Here is a 12,073-nt window from a genome sequence, read left to right on the forward strand (position 1 = left end):
TTCTAAGAAGATGTAATCGAATGTAGGAAGCAGTACTATTCACGTTTTAGCTATCGGTTATTTACTAATTTGCCGGCTTTGGTGCATTGGACATCAGTTTAAATGGCTCTGAGCACAATGGGACTCAACTGCTGAGATCATTAGTCCCCTACAACTTAGAACCACTTAAACCTAACGCACCTAAGGAGATCACACACATCCATGCCCCAGGCAGGATTCGAACCTGCGACCTTAGCAGTCGCACGGTTGGACATGAACTAGGACCTTAAGATTTTGCATGAAAGTACGTCTGTACGCCACGTTGCACGGGAGAATGTGGAAAGTGTTCATACGTAGTAATAACCTGCGGAATTCAATCGCTTTCGTCGTTTGCTATCGAATCGAAAGTATTACCAGATCTTCACATTGGCCGCTTTTCTCTCTGAAACAGTTACATTTATCGCCTGGAAATTTATGTCGCTTATTGCAATATGCGGAAAAAACTGAAAACATTATATTAGAACACAGAAAAAGCTTCTAAGAAGATGTAATCGAAAGTAGGAAGCAGTAATATACAAGCTTTAGTTATCGGTTATTCACTTATTTTCCGCCTTGGTGCATTGGACATGAGCAAGGACCTTAAGATTTTGCATGAGAGTACGTCTGTACGCCACGTTGCACGGGTGAATGTAAAAGATGTTCATATGTAGTAACAACATGAGAAATCCGACCGCTTTCGACATTATCCTTCGAATCGACTTAATGCCAGATCGTCACATTGGCCGCTTTTCTCTTTGAAACTGTTACATTCATCGTCTGCAAAGTTACGTCGATTGCCGCGGTATGCGCAGACACTAAAGGCAAAATAGTAGAACACAGAGGATGCTTCTAAGAAAATGTAATCGGCCAGTAACAAGCAGTGTTATTCAAGTGTTAGTTATCAGTTATTCACATATTTGCCGGCTTTGGTACATTGGACATGACCGACGACCTAATGATTTTGCATGAAACGACGTCTGGAAACCACGATGCACAGGAGGATGTGAAAAGTGTTCACATGTAGTAACCACATGAAAAATCCGCCCGTTTTCGACATTTGCCATCGAATCGAATTAATGATAGAGCGTCATATTGGCCGCTTTTCTCACTGAAAAGGTTACATTTACCGTCTGGAAATTTATGTCGTGTGTTGCAATATGCGGAAAAGAACTGAAAACATCATATTAGAACACAGAAAAAGCTTCTAAGAAGATGTAATCGCCAATAAGAAGCAGTACTATTCAAGTTTTAGTTATCGGTTATTCACTTATTTGCCGCCTTTGGTACATTGGACATGACCGACGACGTAAAGATTTTGCATGAAACGACGTCTGGAAACCACATTGCACGGGGGAATGTGGAAACTGTTCATATGTAGTAAAAACTGGAGAAAACCGCCCGCTTTCTTCATTTGCTACCGAATCTATTTTATTGCAACATCTTCATATTGGCTGCTTTTCTCTCTGAAACAGTTACATTTATCGTCTGGAAATGTATGTCGCGTATTGCAATATGCGGAAAAAACTGAAAACATCTTATTAGGACACAAAAAAAGCTTCTAAGAAGATGTAATCGAAAGTAGGAAGCAGTACTATTCAAGTTTAAGCGATCGGTTATTCACTTATTTGCGGCTTTATTGCATTGGACATGGGCTAGGACCTTAGGATTTTGCATGAAAGTACGTCTGTACGCCACGTTGCACGGGAGAATGTAGAAAGTGTTCATATGTAGTAAAAACCTGAGAAATCCATCGCTTTCGTCATTTGCTAACGAATCGAATGTATTGCCAGATCGTCCCATTGGCTGCTTTTCTCTCTGAAACGGTTACATTTATCGTCTGGAAATTTGTGCCACGTGTTTGCAATATGTGGAAAAAACTGAAAACATCATATCAGAACACAAAAAAGCTTCTAAGAAGATGTAATCGAAAGTAGGAAGCAGTACTTTCAAGTTTTTGCTATCGGTTATTCACTTATTTGCAAGCTTTGGTGCATTGGACGTGAGCTGTAACCTTAAGATTTTGCATGAAATTACGTCTGTACGCCACGTTGCACGGGAGAATGACAAAGTTGTACATAATAGTAACAACATGAGAAATCCGCCCGTTTTCGTCATTTGCGTTCGAATCGACTTAATGCCAGATCGTAACATTGGCCGCTTTTCTCTCTGAAACAGTTACATTTATCGTCTGGAAATGTATGTCGCGTATTGCAATATGCGGAAGAAACTGAAAACATCATATTAGAACACAAAAAAAGCTTCTAAGAAGATGTAATCGAAAGTAGCAAGCAGAACTATACTATTGACTTATTTGCCGGCTTTGGTGCATTAAACATCAGTTCAGATGGCTCTGAGCACAATGGGACTCAACTGCTGAGGTCGTTAGTCCCCTAGAACTTAGAACTACTTAAACCTAACTCACCCAAGGAGATCACACACATCCATGCCCCAGGCAGGATTCGAACCTGCGACCTTAGCAGTCGCACGGTTGGACATGAGCTAGGACCTTAAGATTTTGCATGAAAGTACGTATGTACGCCACGTTGCACGGGAGAATGTGAACAGTGTTCATATGTACTAACAACATGAGAAATCCGCCCGTTTTCGACATTTGCCATTGAATCGACTTATTGTCAGATCGTTATATTGGCTACTTTTCTCTCTGAAACGGTTACATTTATCGTCTGTAAAGTTATGTCGCGTGTTGGGGTATGCGGAAAAAACTGAAAACATTATATTAGAACACAGAAAAAGCTTCAAAGAAGATATAATCGAAAGTAGGAAGCAGTAATATACATGCTTTAGTTATCGGTTATTCACTTATTTGCCGCCTTGGTGCATTGGACATGAGCTAGGACCTTAAGATTATGCATGAGAGTACGTCTGTACGCCACGTTGCACGGGAGAATATAAAAAATGTTCATATGTAGTAACAACATGAGAAATCCGCCCGTTTTCGACATTTTCCATCGAATCGACTTAATGTCAGATCGTAATATTGGCCTCTTTTCTCTCTGAAACGGTTACATTTAGCGGCTGCAAAAGTATGTCGCGTGTTGCGGTATGCAGAAAAAACTGAAAACATCATATTAGAACACAGAAAAAGCTTCTAAGAAGATGTAATAGCCAATAAGAAGCAGTACTATTCAAGTTTAAAAATCGGTTTATTCACTTATTTGCCGGCTTTGGTACATTGGACATGAACTAAGTTCTTAAGATTTTGCATGAAAGTACGTCTGTACGCCACGTTGCACGGGAGAATGAGAAAAGCTTTCATATGTTGTAACACCATGAGAAATCCGCCCGTTTTCGTCATTTGCCATAAGAATCGACTTAACGCCAGATCGTCATATTGGTCCATTTTCTCTCTGAATCGGTCACATTCATCGTCTGCAAAGTTATGTCTCTTGCCGCGGTATGCGGAGACACTAAAAGCACCATAGCAGAACACAGAAGAAGCTTCTAAGAAGATTTTATCGGCCAGTAACAAGCAGTAGTAGTCAAGTTTTAGTTATCGGTTATTCACTTATTTGCCGGCTTTGGTACATTGCACATGACCGACGACCTAAAGATTCAGCATGAAACCACGTCTGGAAACCACGTTGCACGGGAGAATGTGGAAACTGTTCATACGTAGTAAAAACTTCAGAAATCCGCCCGCTTTCGTCATTTGCTATCGAATCGACTTTATTGCCACATCTTCACATTGGCCGCTTTTCTCTCTGAAACGGTTACATTTATCGTCTGCAAAATTATGTCGCGTGTTGCGTTATGCGGAAAAAGCTGAAAACATTATATTAGAATACAGAAAAAGCTTCAAAGAAGATGAAATTGCCAGTAAGAAGCAGTACTATTCAAGTTTCAGTTATCGGTTTATTCACTTATTTGCCGGCTTTGGTGCATTGGACATGAGCTACGACCTTAAGATTTTGCAAGAAAGTACGTCTGTACGACACGTTGCACGGGAGAATGAGAAAAGTTTTCATATGTAGTAACACTATGAGAAATCCGTCCGTTTTCGTCATTTGCCATCGAATCGACTTAATGACTGATCGTCACACTGGTGGCTTTTCTCTCTGAAACGGTTACATTCATCGTATGCTAAGTTATGTCGCTTGCCGCGGTATGCGCAGATACTAAAATCACTATAGTAGTAACAGAAGAAGCTTCTAAGAAGATGTAATTGGCCAGTAACAAGCAGTACTAGTCAAGTTCTAGTTATCGGTTACTCACTTATTTTCCGGCTTTTGTGCATTGGACATGAGCTAGGACCTTAAGATTTTGCAAGAAAGTACGTCTGTACGACACGTTGCACGGGAGAATGTGGAAAGCGTTCATATGTAGTAAAAACCTAAGAAACCCGATCGCTTTCATCATTTGCTATAGAGTCGAATGTATTGCCAGATCGTCCCATTGGCCGGTTTTCTCTCTGAACAGGTTACATCCATCGTCTGCAAAATTATGTCGCGTGTTGCGGTATGGAAAAAAACTGAAAACATTATATTAGAACACAGAAAAAGCTTCGAAGAAGATGTAATCGCCAATAAGAAGCAGTACTATTCTAGATTTAGTTATCGGTAATTCACTTATTTGCCGGGTTTGGTATATTGGACATGACCGACGACCTATAGATTTCGCATGAAACGACGTCTGGAAATCACATTGCGCGGGGGAATGTGAAAACTGTTCATATGTAGTAAAAATTTGAGAGATCCGCTCGGTTTCGTCATTTGCCATCGAATCGACTTAATGCCAGATCGTCACATTGGCCGCTTTTCTCTCTGAAACAGTTACATTTATCGTCTGGAAATGTATGTCGCGTATTGCAATATGCGGAAGAAACTGAAAACATCATATTAGAACACAAAAAAAGCTTCTAAGAAGATGTAATCGAAAGTAGCAAGCAGAACTATACTATTGACTTATTTGCCGGCTTTGGTGCATTAAACATCAGTTCAAATGGCTCTGAGCACAAAGGGACTCAACTGCTGAGGTCGTTAGTCCCCTAGAACTTAGAACTACTTAAACCTAACTCACCCAAGGAGATCACACACATCCATGCCCCAGGCAGGATTCGAACCTGCGACCTTAGCAGTCGCACGGTTGGACATGAGCTAGGACCTTAAGATTTTGCATGAAAGTACGTATGTACGCCACGTTGCACGGGAGAATGTGAAAAGAGTTCATATGTACTAACAACATGAGAAATCCGCCCGTTTTCGACATTTGCCATTGAATCGACTTATTGTCAGATCGTCATATTGGCTACTTTTCTCTCTGAAACGGTTACATTTATCGTCTGTAAAGTTATGTCGCGTGTTGGGGTACGCGGAAAAAACTGAAAACATTATATTAGAACACAGAAAAAGCTTCAAAGAAGATATAATCGAAAGTAGGAAGCAGTAATATACATGCTTCAGTTATCGGTTATTCACTTATTTGCCGCCTTGGTGCATTGGACATGAGCTAGGACCTTAAGATTATGCATGAGAGTACGTCTGTACGCCACGTTGCACGGGAGAATATAAAAAATGTTCATATGTAGTAACAACATGAGAAATCCGCCCGTTTTCGACATTTTCCATCGAATCGACTTAATGTCAGATCGTCATATTGGCCGCTTTTCTCTCTGAAACGGTTACATTTAGCGGCTGCAAAATTATGTCGCGTGTTGCGGTATGCAGAAAAAACTGAAAACATCATATTAGAACACAGAAAAAGCTTCTAAGAAGATGTAATAGCCAATAAGAAGCAGTACTATTCAAGTTTAAATATCGGTTTATTCACTTATTTGCCGGCTTTGGTACATAGGACATGAGCTAAGTTCTTAAGATTTTGCATGAAAGTACGTCTGTACGCCACGTTGCACGGGAGAATGAGAAAAGCTTTCATATGTAGTAACACCATGAGAAATCCGCCCGTTTTCGTCATTTGCCAAAAGAATCGACTTAACGCCAGATCGTCATATTGGTCGATTTTCTCTCTGAATCGGTCACATACATCGTCTGCAAAGTTATGTCTCTTGCCGCTGTATGCGGAGACACTAAAAGCACCATAGTAGAACACAGAAGAAGCTTCTAAGAAGATGTTATCGGCCAGTAACAAGCAGTAGTAGTCAAGTTTTAGTTATCGGTTATTCACTTATTTGCCTGCTTTGGTACATTGCACATGACCGACGACCTAAAGATTCAGCATGAAACCACGTCTGGAAACCACGTTGCACGGGAGAATGTGGAAACTTTTCATACGTAGTAAAAACTTCAGAAATCCGCCCGCTTTCGTCATTTGCTATCGAATCGACTTTATTGCCACATCTTCACATTGGCCGCTTTTCTCTCTGAAACGGTTACATTTATCGTTTGCAAAATTATGTCGCGTGTTGCGGTATGCGGAGAAAACTGAAAACATCATATTATAACACAGAAATATCTTCTAAGAAGATGTAGTAGCCAGTAAGAAGCAGTACTATTCAAGTTTTAGTTATCGGTTATTCCCTTATTTGTCGGCTTTGGTGCATTGGACAAGAGCTAGGACCTAACGATTTTGCATAAAAGTACGTCTGTACGCCAGAATACAGCATTTTCAGTTGTCAGACGGCTTCTAAAACCGAACTGTTCATTTGACAGCAAATTGTGTGATATCAAGTGATCAATTAACCTTACATGCACAGCCTTTTCGGTAACTTTTGCAAACACTGATGGCATAGAAGTAGGTCTAAAATTATCTATATTATCCCTTTCTCCCTTTTCATAAAGCGGCTTTACTGATGAGTACTTTAATCGGTCAGGAAACTGACCAACTCTAAAGGAAAAATTGCAAATATGGCTAAATACAGGGCTAACATGTGCAGCACAGTACTTTAATATGCTTCTAGGCACTCCATCATATCCATGAGAGTCCTTAGTCTTCAGTGATATAGTTATTGACTCAATCTCTCTCTTGTTTGTATCACAGAGGAGTATTTCAGACGTCAATCTCAGAAAGGTATTTGCGAAGAAATTTGTATGATTTCCTGTTGAAACTAAATTTTTATTTAGCTTGATTGTGACTACTTCTAACATTTTGATATAATTCGCCCTATGTTCTACATGAAATCATTATCCCACTAGTCAGCCAACTGTGCTGTCTATTACTGCTAGTACCCCATTCAGAATGTTCTAATGGAAAACAACTCTCAAAGAGCATGAGAAATGTGCCATGGAAAGCATTGTATTTATCATCTGTATTATTGGCACTATAAACATCTTGCCACTCTTGTTCCTTGACAAGTTTTGAAAACACTCTATTGCAGTTGGATTGACTTTCCTACGTTCTTTGTAACTAAATATGACATTGGGTTGAGTACAAAAACCTTTTAGTGTTAAAATTTGTGCATTATGGTCTGAAAGGCCATTCCCTTTTTTACTAACAGGATGCCCATCTAGTATTGAAGAACGAATAAAAATATTGTCTATAATTGTGCTACTATTCGCCTGCACCCTAGTTTGAAAAAAAAAAAACAAAACACAGTTGGCATCAGATCATATGAATTTAGGAGATCTACCAATATCATTTTTCTTGGGACCGAGCGAGGTGGCGCAGTGGTTAAGGCACTGGACTCACATTCGGGAGGACGACGGTTCAGTCCCGCGTTCAGCCATCTTGATTCAGGTTTTCCGTGATTTCCCTAAATCACTCCCGGCAAATTCTGGGTTAGTTCCTCTCAAAGGGCATGGCCGACTTCCTTCCCCATCCTTCCCTAATCCGATGAGACCAATGACATCGCTGTCTGGTCTCCTTCCCCAAACAACCCAACCCCCCTTTTTCTTGCACAATCATATACAAAACTAATATTGAAGTCCCCACATATAACTACTTTCTGGTACTTCCTACAAAGTGAATCAAGAACCCTCTCTAGCTTAAGCAAAAATGCTCTGAAGTTTGAGTTAGAGGCCCTATAAACACCAGCAATTAGAAGTTGAGTTTCACTAAATTCAACAAATGCTGCACAACTTTCAAATATCTGTTCAGTGCAGTGTCGTGATAAGTCTATGGACTCAAATAACGTACTGTTTTTTATGTACGGAGACACCTCCCCACCCCGCAAGGAACTCCTTGAGAAACAGCCAGGTAATATGTAGCCTGGTAAAGGAAGCCTATAAATTATCAATTTATTGAAGTGGTGCTCTGATATACAAATAATTTCAGCGTTAACATCTGTTAGCAGTTCACTAACTTTATCTCTAATAACTCTTATATTCTGATGAAATATGCCAATTCCTTCTCTACTTGGAAACATTACATCCTCTGGAGGAGAGCCCTTAGAGGCACGCCGGCCGCGGTGGTCTTGCGGTTCTAAGCGCTCAGTTCGGAACCGCGCGACTGCTACGGTCGCAGGTTCGAATCCTGCCTCGGGCATGGATGTGTGTGACGTCCTTAGGTTAGTTAGGTTTAATTAGTTCTAAGTTCTAGGCGACTGATGACCCCATATGTTAATTTGCATAGTGCTCAGAGCCATTAGAACCATTTTTGAATCTTAGAGGCACTTCCTTTAAGCTGGTATACCAATCAGCTGACTACAGTATTAAAAAGGTGCAGCTCTAACACCAAATACTACAGGAATTTTTCCATGAGTGACACCACTACCGCCACCACCACCCACTACACTGTCACCTATAAGCTTAGGTAGCCTCTCCTTCGCATACCTATTGAGGTGCAGGCCATGGCTAGTGAAACCCCATCTACTGATAGACCCAACTGGCACCACTGAGATGTGATCCATGCCCTCTCCCATCACTGCACTCCCCAGCCCCACAATTACGCCCCCAACAGCCGCATTAAGGTGTGGCCGATCATTATGCTGAAACAGTTGCACGAAAAGCACATTAGTGCCACCAGTTTGAGTAGCTATCTTAACCAAGTCACCACTGACATCATACCCCCTGTCCCTATTGCGACTGCTCCCAGCACCACCCACTATCACTACCTGATCCTCCTTTGTAAAATTCTTACATAACTCCCCTATGCTTTCAGCCACCTGAGCCAACCCTGCATTAGGCTTCACAATGCTTGTGACCTGGTACTCACTCCACAAAACTTCTTGCAAATGCTGGCCCACACCTCTACCCGGTAACTACCTAGCAGCAGAACCTAGGCCTCCTAATTGCTGAGGACGGCTGCAAGTTACCTCCATATACAGCTACACGAGGCTCCTCTCCGCTCAACTTTGACAGTTTGTCGTATCTATTGCATGTATGCAAAGTAAAACTGTCTGACTACCTCCTTTTCCTATCTATCTTCTTGTCAACTACCAGTTCCCATTCCCCAGCACCCTTCACCCTCCTCAACCTATCTAGTTCCACCTTTGCGCATTGTAACTGCACCTGAAGGGCACAGATCTTACGCTCCTGCTCCTCTATTAACTTGTTTCTATTACAGATTCTACATTCCCAGGACAGGATCACCCTCAAATGACCACTGGCTTCCCCACCGCATTCCCCCCAATGAAAATACTTTGAACAAATCCCACAGCTTAATCCACTACTCACAAACCTACGACATAGCAATCACTTCTCACTCACGATAAAATTTTACAGTTACTAAAAAAAACTATACGTCTACGTTACCAAAGTTCAGTTACAAAAGCAGCACTATTTAAGAACTAACAACTATGGTCTCGAAATTCTCTGCCTACTAAGAAAGCAGCTACTTGTATTAATACTACTACAACACAGCCGATACCAATACCAGCAAAACTTCACAAAATTATTGGCTAAAACCAAAAAATTTAAACTAAACGCCAGTTGAAAACTAAAGCACGAAATTTACTAAACGACTTCAACACACTGAAAACTCTATAAAACACAGCGAGCGAACGATTACAAGAGTTTATTAAGTCATTATTTCGCCAAAAATGGCAAGCAACACCACTGCAATCTATTCAGTTTAATAACGTATTACAGAGCACAAACAAGTTCGTCAGTACTTAGCTTATAACCGCTGCAGATGCAGTGCACGCCGCAAAATGTAAACACGCTGATGAGGCGCGAGGCTTAGACGAACCATGGAAGCACACTTACACATAATAGACCACTCGAGTCAATACCACAGGAAGAAACATTGAGATAAATGAATATCCACTAATAATTTGCTTTTACGGTAAAAATAATAACACAAAAAAACTTTAAAATACGTAAATGAAGTCTAAAATTTATAAAACATTAACAAGCTATTTCAACAGCAGTGCAGCTCACGTGACGTCACACCCATGATGATCTGCCCCCCCCCCCCCCCCTGGGAAGGTGGCTATCTACCCCACCTTCGAAATATCCCTATCTATCCCCCTCAGAAGATATCTACCGAGCTACCCATCCATGGAAGATCTCTGTCAACCTGCACCGCCCCTCCCCCCTCAGATGATGTCTGTGTACCTACCCACACCCTTGGAATATGTCTGTCTACCTAAATCCCCCCCCCCCCCTTAGAATATGTACGACTACCTACCCCTCCCCACAGAATATGAATGTCTACCTACCCCACCCCTCGGGAGATGTCTGTGTACCTACCCCTCTCAGATGATATCTACCTACACCTCCCACATCGGAAGATTTCATACTACCTCTACCCCATCGAAAGCTGTCTGTCTCCCATCGCCCCACCACCTAATATGTAATTCTACCTACTTGCTCCTTATAAAATGTCAGTCTACGTAACTCTCCACAGGAGATGTCTGTCTACCTGCCCCCTCGTCAGATGTCTGCCTACCTCACCCCCCTAAGGAAGATGTTTGTCCACCTACCTCACCCTGTGAAGATGTCTATCTATACCCCCACAAAAACTCTCTCCCCACCTCGTAAGATGTCTATCACCCTGAAAGATGTCTCTCAACACCCCCCCCCCCCCACACTAAGGAGAAGTCTATCTACCTACCTGCCCTCTCGGAATTTGTCTGTCTACCTATCCCAACCCCTACTCAGCCCCCCCACTCGGAAGTTGTTTACCCCTGTCTCGGAAGATGTCTAGAGACCCCCAAACTTTGGAAGGTGTCTTCCAGCCCCTCAGGCGATGTCTGTCTACCCCCCCCCCCCCCCCCCTCAGAAGATGTCTGTCAGCATACCAACCACCCTGGAATTAGTCTGTCTACCTACCAACTGCCTCGGAATATATCTGTCTACCTCCCACCTCGGAAAATGTCTTCCAAACACAGTCTCAGAAAAGCCCAGTCTACCAAATGCCAAAATTCAACCCCCAGAAGATTTCTATCCAACCCCCCCCACTCGGAATATGTCTATCTACCTCCACTCTTGGTAGCTATCTACACCTCCCTCTCAGAGAATCTCTAACCCCACTCTCATAGGATGTCTACCTACCCTCACCACCATTCGAAGATGTCTACCCCTTGGAGGATGTCTACTCCACCTGGAATATGTCTGTCTACCCACGTTGGATGATGTCTGTCTATCTACTCAGCCCCCCTGGGAAGATGTCTGTTAAACTATCACCCCTTGGAATTTGTTTATCTATCATTACCTGCACAAAATATGTCCATCAACCTACAATCTCCTTCTGAAAATGTCTGTCTACCTACAGCTCCCGCTTGGAAGATGTCTGTCTACCTACAACCCCTCAGAAGACGTCTGTCTACCTATCTCCACATCAGAAAATGTCTCTCATCTCCCCACCCTTAGAATATGTCTGTCTACCTACACTCCCCATCGGAAATGTCTGTCTACCTAAGCTCCCTCAAACCATGTCCGATTAGCTGTCCACCCCGGAAGATGTCTGTCTACCTACCCAACCATCAGAAGATGTCTGTCTACCTACCCCTCCCCCTCGGAAAATGTCTGTCTCTCATCCCCCTACCCTGAGTATATGTCTGTCTACTTACCTGCCCCCCCCCCCCTTGGAAAGATCTCTGTATACCTAAACCCAGCCCTCAGAAGATGTATGACTACCTACCCCTTCCATTGGAAGATGTATGTTTTCCAACCCTCCCTTCGGAATATTTCTGCCTACCTACCATCTATCACAAAGGATGTCTGTCAGCCTACAATTCCTTACTGGTGTCTGTCTACAT

The sequence above is a fragment of the Schistocerca gregaria genome, chromosome 10 (assembly GCF_023897955.1).
Source record: "Schistocerca gregaria isolate iqSchGreg1 chromosome 10, iqSchGreg1.2, whole genome shotgun sequence".
NCBI classification, from domain to species: Eukaryota; Metazoa; Arthropoda; class Insecta; order Orthoptera; family Acrididae; genus Schistocerca; species Schistocerca gregaria.